Consider the following 10,277-nt stretch of genomic DNA (forward strand, 5'->3'; position numbering starts at 1 on the left):
GCAGTGCCTCACCATTCTTTCAGAGAAGAAATTTTTCCTTATATCTAACCTGAACCTCCCCTGGTGCAATGTAAGGCCACTATGACCCTGGGCGGGTCATCTCCTTGCCCTCGTAGGCAGAGGGCTCAGGCGAGCAGAGTGGGACCTGCTTTCCAGTCCTCTCCCAGAGGAGAGCCTTTTCCCTGACCACCCTATGTGGAAGGGCCTTCTTCATCCTTCTCCTGAATGAGCTCTCTCAGTTGAAACATCCACGGATTCAAACAGACAAGGCGAGGAAGAGACTGTTTTCTCGTCCTCTTAGAGGGGTATGAGGTCAAGTCCCAGTGCCAGCAGTGACGGTTTAGTCAAAGATTGTTTAATGTAAAACACAAACAGAATTTGCAAAGCAGGATGTGAAAACCAGGATGAGTAACCTATCGGATCACCTGGAGTAATGCTTTCTCTTCCAGACCAATGATTTATTAATGATTACACATAAATTAAACAGGAAAAGGTGCAGGAGTACACCGTAAGCTAGAAAAGTCTATTTGATAGGTAGCTGGTCCAGATGACATCTTCCAGGCACATGCAAGAATTAAACCAGCTCTCCATCTGCTCAGGAATGATCTTGGGGTCATGCCAGTGTATTTTGTTACAAGAGTGAGAAGACCATGGCCATTTGACTGTCTTAGAGAAAGATTTTACACTGTTTGCCGAAAACTTACATGCATTCCCAAGTGAGGTTGTGGAGTGAGCACACAGGTATGAGTAGCCGCACGTTGCTCCCATGCAATCAGCGGATGGCTGGCCACAGTAGTGTTAGACCAGGCTTACGCTCTTCGTTTATGTTTATCTTGCCAAGAAAAACCTCTGTTTTCTACATGCAGGTTTGTGCTGAGATCATCTAAGCATGTATGAAAAATTTTGTTTGCCACCTGACTTTTTGCTTTTGGTGCCTGAGAGACTTGTTACACACTGTATGGAAAACATGTACCAGACCTGGAACAAATTCCAAGTCTCCCTAATTCCAGTCTAGTGCTCCAGCTGCAAGACCTCCTGCCTCAGTCCCCAAAATTTTACTGCATCCTCTTTTCCCCCAAAATCTCTCAAAGTCACATTTGCTTGAGAAAAGCATTTGTCAAGGAAAGGGCATGTGGATCACTATGTCATATTATTACATGCTGCAAATTAACTGGTCACAGGTTGGAGAAAGGAAAAGCTGGGTTTTATTGCTTTTGCCTGAAAACAGAACAAACTCACTTAATGTCCTTGTACAGACTGAGACTCTCTTAACGGAGACCCCCCTCATGTGTTACCACCTGCATTATTTTGGGCTTAATTGCAACGCTTTTTTTTGCTATTTGCACATATTTGCTCCTGAGTACGCTGAATTTCCCCTGTGTTTTCTTTTTTCAGACTTCTGCAGAGCTCCTGAAGCAAACTTAACAGAGCTGCTCTACTGAAAGCTTTCTGAAGTCGTTCCTGAAATATGATTCATAATCTCTTGAGATTAACTCAACGGCAAAAATTAAAATGTAGGTTTAATTTGGCACCTTCCACTTAACTGATTCCTAGTGTATGAAAAAATGCTTCAGTTAAGTACTTAAGATGACATTTAATTGGTCCTGAGCATCTTGCTGCTCTCTCTGAAATCTCTGTACTCTTTAAAAACTTTAATCGCTGTCTTTCAGGCAGGGTTAGACTTCTTAGGTACATAAAAGCTTTAAAGGGGGACTGACTGAGAAATTTGTTCCAAACTACACAGCTGTCCTCAGTGCCTCCGTACCTCCTGATAAGAAAAGGGATTGTTGGTGGGAAAGAGTTTTGAAAAACTATCGGGGCCAGTTGTTGCTGATTTTTTTTTTTTTTTTTTTTTTAGCTCTAATTAAATGAGAAGGAAGGCACCAGTAAATAAGCAGCTGGAGGAAATAAGGAATTATCCTTGCTTCTGACGAGACCTATTTTAAACATGTGAGAGGGTTAGTAGGCTCTTTTGCTGCTTTCTGCTTCTGTTGCAGTTATAGCTCACGAGGCTGAAACTGAAGTACCAGACAAAGTAGAAAGTTATCCGAAATTGCTCTCTTGTTTAAAAGTAATATATACGTTATTGTTAGTCTTTCCATGGCATTAGTTCTTATAGCTACATTTCAGTGAAGTGTTTTTTGTATGTTCACGTTCTCTCTTGCTTTTTCTTTTTGGCAGCACTGTTCCTTTCTAACAGTATTTCAGTGCTTAGAATTAATGGCAAGCTATATTTTATCCCCAAAATGTTTAATAAGGCAAAATGTGATTATTTGAATTAATTAAAGTATGTAAAAACTATGTATGTAATGATAGTCACCTTTAAATGCATGCTTATGTCTATTGGTTTATATTTATGCAAATTTGATATACTAGCAATGCAAGGCATTATAGATCATTTGCGAGAGTGTTCTAGGGTGAGTTTACAGTTAAGCAGCGAGTGGTGTTCGTTAAGGGGCTGTGCTTCAGCTGTGTGTTTGGATGGCAGTAGTTTTTCTTCTCAGGCTTAGCTATTAAATCCATTGTAAAATACTGCAGAGTTGTATCTCAGCCTTTTTAAGCGATTGTTTGACTCCAGTGACTGTTTGGTATGGTAACTATAGTCAAAATATGTCTGTTTAAAACAGATGTAGTCATTAGCAGGCCTTCTAAACTGTGGCTTCCAGCTTCTTCTAAGTCAAACTGTCTCCTAAGCAGGTTAGGAGATAGATGATTATCACTCCTTCCTTATGCATCAAATGTAGCCATGGTGCTGCAGTGGGAAGGGGCTAGAGACAAAAGAGATAGGGCTTGCTGCTTGGCTAACAGGTAGCTTTGCTGGTACTTGTGCTCCTTGTTCTGTCTCATTGATCCTATTAAAAAAAAAAAAAAAGCTAAGAATAAGTAATAGTACTCGCTTATCAACAGGCACTGTAAGGAATGTTACTCCCTTGTGTGCTGCCCAGCATTAGCTTTAGTTTTTCATTTGTTTGTTTAAATTGCAACATGTTGCAATGCTATGGAATGCTGGAGGGAAGGTCCTCTGGTCTGCTCTGATCCCAGAGAAGCAACATGTCAATGCTTAGGGTGGATTTAACCACAGTGTGATGAGTAGGAGGAGTGGGATACAATGATCTGCTATGAGAGAGAGAAATAACAGAGCCTGAGCAAGGCCTTGCCAGTAACAGAAAAGAAGCAAGATTATTTTCCAGACTGCCCTCATCCTGACCTTAAGATAGGGGTTTCTGACTGACCCCGAGCCATGAAGCATTAAAACCGCAACAAATGATCCACTGGGCTCTCACTTCTTGACCTTCTTGTAAGACAAGAAGCTTTTCTGACTCTTACTGAGAGAACGATATAATTTTTGTAGTTATCTTTGCAGGTCTCAGTCTGAGTTTCTCACCTGCCTAAAGAGAACTGTGGCAACCATTACCATTTCACCACTCCAGTTATCTTCTCATTTTAGGATAGCAGTTCCTTCACTTCTGCCACTGGCTGATGGACCAGAAGAATGTGAACCTGCCTGCCTGGTTTCAGTAGTCTTTGCCTGATTTGTTAAGGTAACTTGTCAATTTGTCCAATGCACAACTGTCCTTTAGGACTAGGGGAATTACCACAATGCATACTGTAAAAAAGGGGAACATTTTCTTTGGGGCTCAGTGGTCTACAAGCTCAAGATCTTCCACTCGCTTAGCTGATACCCTGTTACTGCAATCACATTTCTGTCTTTCCCCACTGACCTCTCTCTCTGCTTTTTTTAGTAGTTGGCATCACAAGGGAACAGAGGGAGTAGAGGTGGTTTAGATTCCTCCTGATAGAGCAGTTTGGTCCTGATAGAGCAGTTGGATATTCCAACAGTATCTGTGTGGATCATGGCCTGTGTGATGCAAACAGGTGCTAACACATGCAAATGGATGCTGCAGGTCTGTGTCTGCTGTGCAACCTAGGCAAAGCAAATGGTGTGTCTTGAAGCCAAACGTACCATTGCAGCAGAGTCTCAGTGGCTATTCTCTTTGGGTTGCACCATAAGGATGAAGCTAGAGTTGATCACAATTGCTCTGCTGGGTTATGTGCTGCTGTAGTACAGACTGTTGCAAACACACCCTGGATTCTCCTAAATGAAGGCAGGTCACCCCTTTTTACTCTTTAGAAACCTCCAGAACCCAGCTGCAGCCATAAAGCTGCAATCAAATGCAAGCTGGCTGCAGTTCAGAATGTGGGCCAGTATTTTTTAACAGCGTGAAATTCAATTGTAGGCCCTCTGGAAGGATAGCGTATACAAAATGCTGAACTGGAGTTAAACCAGAACTGAAGTCCTCTGTGTGGAAAAACAGGTGGGGAAAATGTTGACTATGTTTGAGAAGGTAGATGCATCTCTCGTATGCACAACAAATGGTCTCTGATGACATTAATTCAGAATAAGGTGTGTCTTACTTTACTGTTGGCTTATGTTAACAAATGCATTATAATGTCATGATCTCTCATGTCTGAGCTGGCATTTAGTGAAATATTAATCTAATCGATATAATAAAAAAATGACTTTTATAATGTTAGGAATTAAAACATAAATTCTAACCACTCTGCTTTGTCCTGTCCCTCTGCATGTACTTTCATATGGATGTTGGTGGCTTTTTGTTTGCGTTACAGCAGCCTAAGAGTAAATGCAAGGCAAGATCCAAGGTAGGAAGGCAAATTGTTTTTGCAAACATGGCAGAGAAAGTGTCTGGAATCAAATGCCAATATTAATGCATGACATCTGCTCTCTGCTCCAGTTCTGAGTAAAGTAATCCAGTCCTAATTACACACTGCTGTGCCCTCTACCAGCTAAGGAGAATGGTGCAGCCATTCTTAGTATCGGTATATAAATTTCTTTCTGGATCTGATAGATACATTAGATGCAGGGCAGGCTTTTCATTTTTTGGCTGTCAGTTGCTTTGGGTAGCACAAAGAGAGGGGAGGGGAAAGGTTGCAGCAGAAAAAGATCAAAATCTTCCAAAAAGGACCCTGCTCCTAGAATACATTTTTTTTTTCCCAGAGAACTTTCCCTGCAGACCTCAATCAATATTATTCTCATCTGAGTGCACATATTATTCATTAAGAAACATTGGCAAGATGTGCACTATAGTGTATTCCTTCATTAGAAGCTCCACCTGCCTACTTCTATCAGAAGATCTCCAGTAACTTTCACCCATCTTGAATTTGTATCTGTCTTTAGATTGGGAAAGAAGAAAAATGTAATTTCCTATGTTGTGTTTCTTTTTTCTTTTTTCTTTTTTTCTTTTTTCTTTCATTTTTTTTTTTTTAAGAAGAAAACAGTCAAATGGTACTCTCTTTGGTTTGTGGATGTTTTTTTTCCCTCTCACATGTTAACAGATCAAGATTATCACTATTAGATTCAGACTGAGCTGGATGCTGGTGAAAGCATATGCAAAACATAGTCCAGTGCAACAGTCCCTCCCTGGCAGTGTGAGCTGGGAATAGCTGGAATTCCTCTGCTGAGTGTTCAGCAGTCATGCTGTATCCTTTGTTTGCACCTACCACTACTGTGCAAGCAGCTTCTTTCCAATGGAATCAACGTTTTAGATGATATGTTGTTGGAATGACACTAGGAAGACCTGGTAAATGTCACCTATGCCAAGCACAGACAGAGAGAGCCACAAAACACAGGTGGCACTGGCAGCGTCTTAGAATATTGTCATTACGAAGCAACAAGAGCCTGACATTGCATTGTATTTGTTCAGTTAATGTATTTCCACCTCTGACTTTCTGTGTCAATCCTGCCTGGTCTCTTCAGTAGCAAGGCAGTGAGGGAAGAATGTATCTTTTTTGAAGAAAGACACTGGGATTTTTGCACATAGCGTGTTATGGTCTAGTTCTGTGACTGGGACCACATGTCGTGCTGCGGGATGAAGATAAACCAACAGCAACAGGCTAGGAAGAGTCAGCTCCGTAGCTCTGCCTCTGTTCACCCATCTCACATTCAATTAGTCTCTGCTTGACATCAGGCTGGGAGCAATAAGCTCTGATCAGAGCAGTGGATGTGGCAACATGCCCGTGAGCTCCATGTGTCATTCCAGAACCAGACGCTGTCCCACTGGATTCTTCCATAAAACAGCTGAGGCAGATACATGGAGGCCAGATTTGTCTTTCGTATCTACCTACTGCACCCTCTGAGGTAAGGATAAAAGACAGAGCCACCTACAAGAAAACATTACAGTAGCAATGAACTTTAAGGCAGAGGAGGACATTCAGGAATTTTGGTTGTTGGTCCAGATGAAAATGAGAAACATTGCACAAACACCATCGCCCTAACAAGCTCATACGGCTTGGTGGTTTTTTGTTTCTGAATGATCCTTTCTCATGTACATTAGACTCTGGAAATTATACAGGCTGCTGTGTGAAGAGGTGGCAGAGCCAAAATCCATGTGTGGACTTGTTTGGGGAGGTTGGGCTAAAGGTGGAATCCCAGATTTCTGCCTTACTTCAGTGTAAACTGAAACTTTACATCAGAGAGATGTATTGAGAACTGATTCACCATGTAGGTAGAAGAAAATGAGAAGGAAAATTTCAAGCCATAGCAAGACAAAGGACGCTTCTCCTGGAAAAGATCCATCTCCTGTAAGTATGCCTTGCTTTCCTTGAGGCCTGGGGGAAGCCAGACTGTCCTAGCTCCTAGTTTGGGCCTCTTCAGAAGCCATCCACTTGGGTCGTAGACCTGCCCTTGTCCCCAGCAGTACGGGTGCCGGGGAGATGTTAATGGGTCTGCAAGGTGTCAGATCCAACCTGATCCTCCAGTAGTTTATACACACTCAAAAGTCTTTCTGATGGCGGATTCTCCTACAGGGAGAAATTTTATGGAGTTCATTGCAACCGAGCTGTTGTGAGGAGACAGGATTTACATGTTAAACTTCTTATGAACCAGGAAGTAGACCAAAAATTTAGGTCTTACTACTTCTATTCTTTAGAAATATATATTTTTAAAGTCTGCACTATGGGGAGCAGCAGCAAAACTTCTAAATAACTAATTTATCAGCTGTAAATTTCTCTTGAAGATCACTACAGGTTGTAAAGTCTAATGGCTTAAAGTGTCAGCCTTATATCACAGTGGTAGAGAGCTTGTTCTCTAGAGGTTGCGTTTCTGAAGCTTTGCCATTTTTACTCTATCAAAGGAACTGCTGCATTTTTAACACAGCATTTTTCCTTTTTTTTAATATCCTGTATTTGCAAAAATATTTAACATTAATTTCATGTAAAACATGACCAGAATTGAGTCTGATTTGTCTTTATGATGTATATGCACAGAAGTGAAGTTGGTCAAGCAGGAGTTCAGACATAATTGAGGTCTGTAGATCTCAGGTATATATTTAAGTGGTCTTTTGAACCGCAGCCCATGTTCTCTGTGAACATAACTTTCCAGAGTGCTTGCGATTTTCTTCCTTCACCAGACTGTTGAATTGCAGTGTGAGGTCAGGCTCATGGTCAGTCTCTTCTGACACTCGTAAGCTAGGTGTAAGTGATTCTGAAATGGGTAATAACAGAGAGGGGAGATCCTCTGTAGCTAATTTAGTATAGAGCTCAGGGAGTTGTTTTGGTTATTTGGGTGGTTTTGAGAAATAAAACCCATGTGTCTAAACTGGCAGACAAATCTCATCTGCTCAGAAAACTGACTTTGGCAATAGCTGCTAAATTCACCATGTGCGGCTGTAGGCTTTGGTACGGCCTGATCCTGCCCTCTGTGTGGGGTTCTGAATGCCACGTGTCTTAATCACCCTCTCTTTTCTTTTTTTTGTTTTTGATTTTTCTTTCTCCTGTCAGCCAAAAGATAAAATTAAAAAAAAAAAACATATTAACCTCCCTGATGAAGCTTTATAATTCCCAACACTGAAACATTAACCAACTCCTTAATTAAGAGAGACTGAAAGTAGAAGAATGCTTTTATGTCATTAGCTGGTTTTTGCTCCAGTCATCTGCCTCATTCAAGCATGGGATAATATGAAACCTCACGGGTCTGCTGAAGGCTTGACTTAAGTATATGGCAGGCTTCCTTTGCAATTTAATAAGGACTGCATGTTGTTCTTAAGAAACTTTATTTTCTCTTGCTTGTGCTCAAGACTAGCAAAATAAAAGGAAGAGCAGCTAGAGAGTAAGAGCCAGAGGTCCGAGCCCCGTCCTTGCTGCAGCACATGGGTGTTTTTCTTCCTGTGTGCCTCTCTCCTCCCACACCAGGAGTATCAGGAATTTGTACTAGACCAAAAGCTCTCCTGGTTAGAGAACAGCTGCTCTTTCATCCACAGTTTCTGCAGTACTGAGCAGGGCGACTTCTCAGTGCTGCCTGGGCAGAGTGTACCATAAAGGAGTGGGCAATGTTGGTGATACGTGGCACCTTGGTGGCCGTGCACACAGTCCTCCCCTGCCAGTGTGCTACCTGGGAACTGTGCTTCAGAGGCTGGAGGTGTGGGAGCTGAGCCTGGTTCCCAGTTCTGCCACCAACCTGGGTCAAGGCTCCCAGTTGCTCCCCGTGGCACCCGTTAGGTCTGTAAGCGCTTTACGAAGGAGCGAACCTGCCGCTCCTCTGTGGTGTCGCAGTGCTAACAAATGAAAGTTTGTTAGCACTGTAAATTTGTACAATTCTTTGTATGGCATTTCCATTCCACTGGGTGAAGGAGGCACAGAAATTACTCAGAGCTACTTACTTGTCTGAAAGGACTCGTTGAACAGATCCAATGGAAAATCACTCAGAACGGCACTTTGCCACGCTGTAGAAAAGTCATCTACCTGAAGTGAGGGCCTTTATACTGGGATTCATCCCTTATTAAGGCTATAAACCCCAAATCCATGGAGATATAATGTTAGGATTAGAGCAAACTCCAGAATGCGTGTTTGGGAATTGAATGGTTTAGGTTTTGTAGGTTTTTTTACGTTAGTTTTCTCCCCTTGTGTGACGCTCCCTCATGCGCATGCACATGTGCAAATTTGCCTCTTGCTTTTCCCCTCCACCTCTTTCTTTTTCATCTCCAGTGACCGCATCTCTCTCAATTCAAGTGTGAACATCACTTCTTAAGAATGGTACCGAAGTCAACATCTGTTCCTTCAGTTTCTTCCCGTTTCACCCTTGGCATCTCAACAGTGACCTTGAGCTCCAGTGCACACAGACAAATACCTGCTGTTCGGTAGGTGAAACTGCACCACTCCTGTAAGCGAGGCTCAGAATAGGGCTCTGCAGCTGCACACTGAGATCCCGAGGCTGTGGCTCTGCACCCAAACTCCTTGGCCACGGGAGGGAAGGAGTGGGCTCAGGGACGTTGGGTGCATTCAGAAACATGTTGATCCACAACACTTTTTCAGGGGGAAAACAAAAATAGATTCAGTGAGTTAGAGCGAGTTCCTGGGTGTGCTGTGTGTACCGTAGGCTGGAAATTGAAGACCAGAGAATTAACAGGGTTTGTGGTGTTACAAAGTTGTAGGCATTTTTATCCTTATATATGTGTATTACAGACAAGCGTACTGCACTAATGAAACGCAACTTTATGTCCCCAGACCTATTTACGCTCACAGACAATGGCTGCGGCCCAGTGAGTTTGTTTGCCGAGCTCTGTGGTACTGTTTGTGGGGAGAAGAGGAGCTCCGCGTGCTGGCTCCCCGTGGCCCCACCTGGGTTCTCAGCGATGTGTACAAGGTGTGCTTCTGGTGAGTGGGGAGGGCCGCCGACCGAGTAAGTGTAATCACAGCTGCCTTCACGTGGGGGAACGTGGCGGTGGGGAACTGGGGAGGGGATGGTTCCCAAGAGGTAACACGCAGCGTTTTCTCCCCTGAAATCTACCAAATATGCTCTGACTCTCCTCAAGGGGGACCAGCCTGAACAAAGTACAAAAAAAAAAAAGGCAGCTGGGGGGGGGGACAAATAAAACCTAATAGATGAGCTGAGCTAATATTAGTTTCCTGATACATAAAGCCAAATGGATTAATGGATTGGCTCATGCATTGCCTAAGGAAACAAAAAGAAAATCTTCAATACTTCTGCACACATTGATTACATGAACAATATAGGTCTTTACAAAGTAAAAACCTAATTTGGGGGGAATCAATTACTATTCCTTTTTCTCCCCGCCCCCCCCCCCCCCTTTTTTTTTTTAATGAAATGAGGGTGATGCAGACGTAATATTTGGGTAACATGCGAGCCTGAAGCCATGCGTCTCACAGGCTACAGTGATGGTCGATCTCAGTCTGCATCAGTCTTGCCCAGGCTCTTTTTAGCATTCCAGCTTCGGCTAATGGAAATCAAGCCCATTATGGTA

At 42.8% G+C, this 10,277-nt stretch overlaps 1 long non-coding RNA gene across 2 annotated transcripts; it reads left to right on the forward strand.

Moving 5' to 3' along the window:
• On the forward strand, nt 5,274–9,868 carry LOC110401590. 2 transcript variants are annotated; one of them, XR_002440449.1, is made up of 4 exons: nt 5,274–6,157; nt 6,525–6,600; nt 9,001–9,152; nt 9,520–9,868. It is a non-coding gene; the product is annotated as an uncharacterized LOC110401590 (long non-coding RNA). The 2 variants fall into 2 exon arrangements; XR_002440448.1 differs by having other exon boundaries at nt 5,274–6,600.

This window comes from Numida meleagris, chromosome 6 (genome assembly GCF_002078875.1).
Source record: "Numida meleagris isolate 19003 breed g44 Domestic line chromosome 6, NumMel1.0, whole genome shotgun sequence".
NCBI lineage: Eukaryota > Metazoa > Chordata > Aves > Galliformes > Numididae > Numida > Numida meleagris.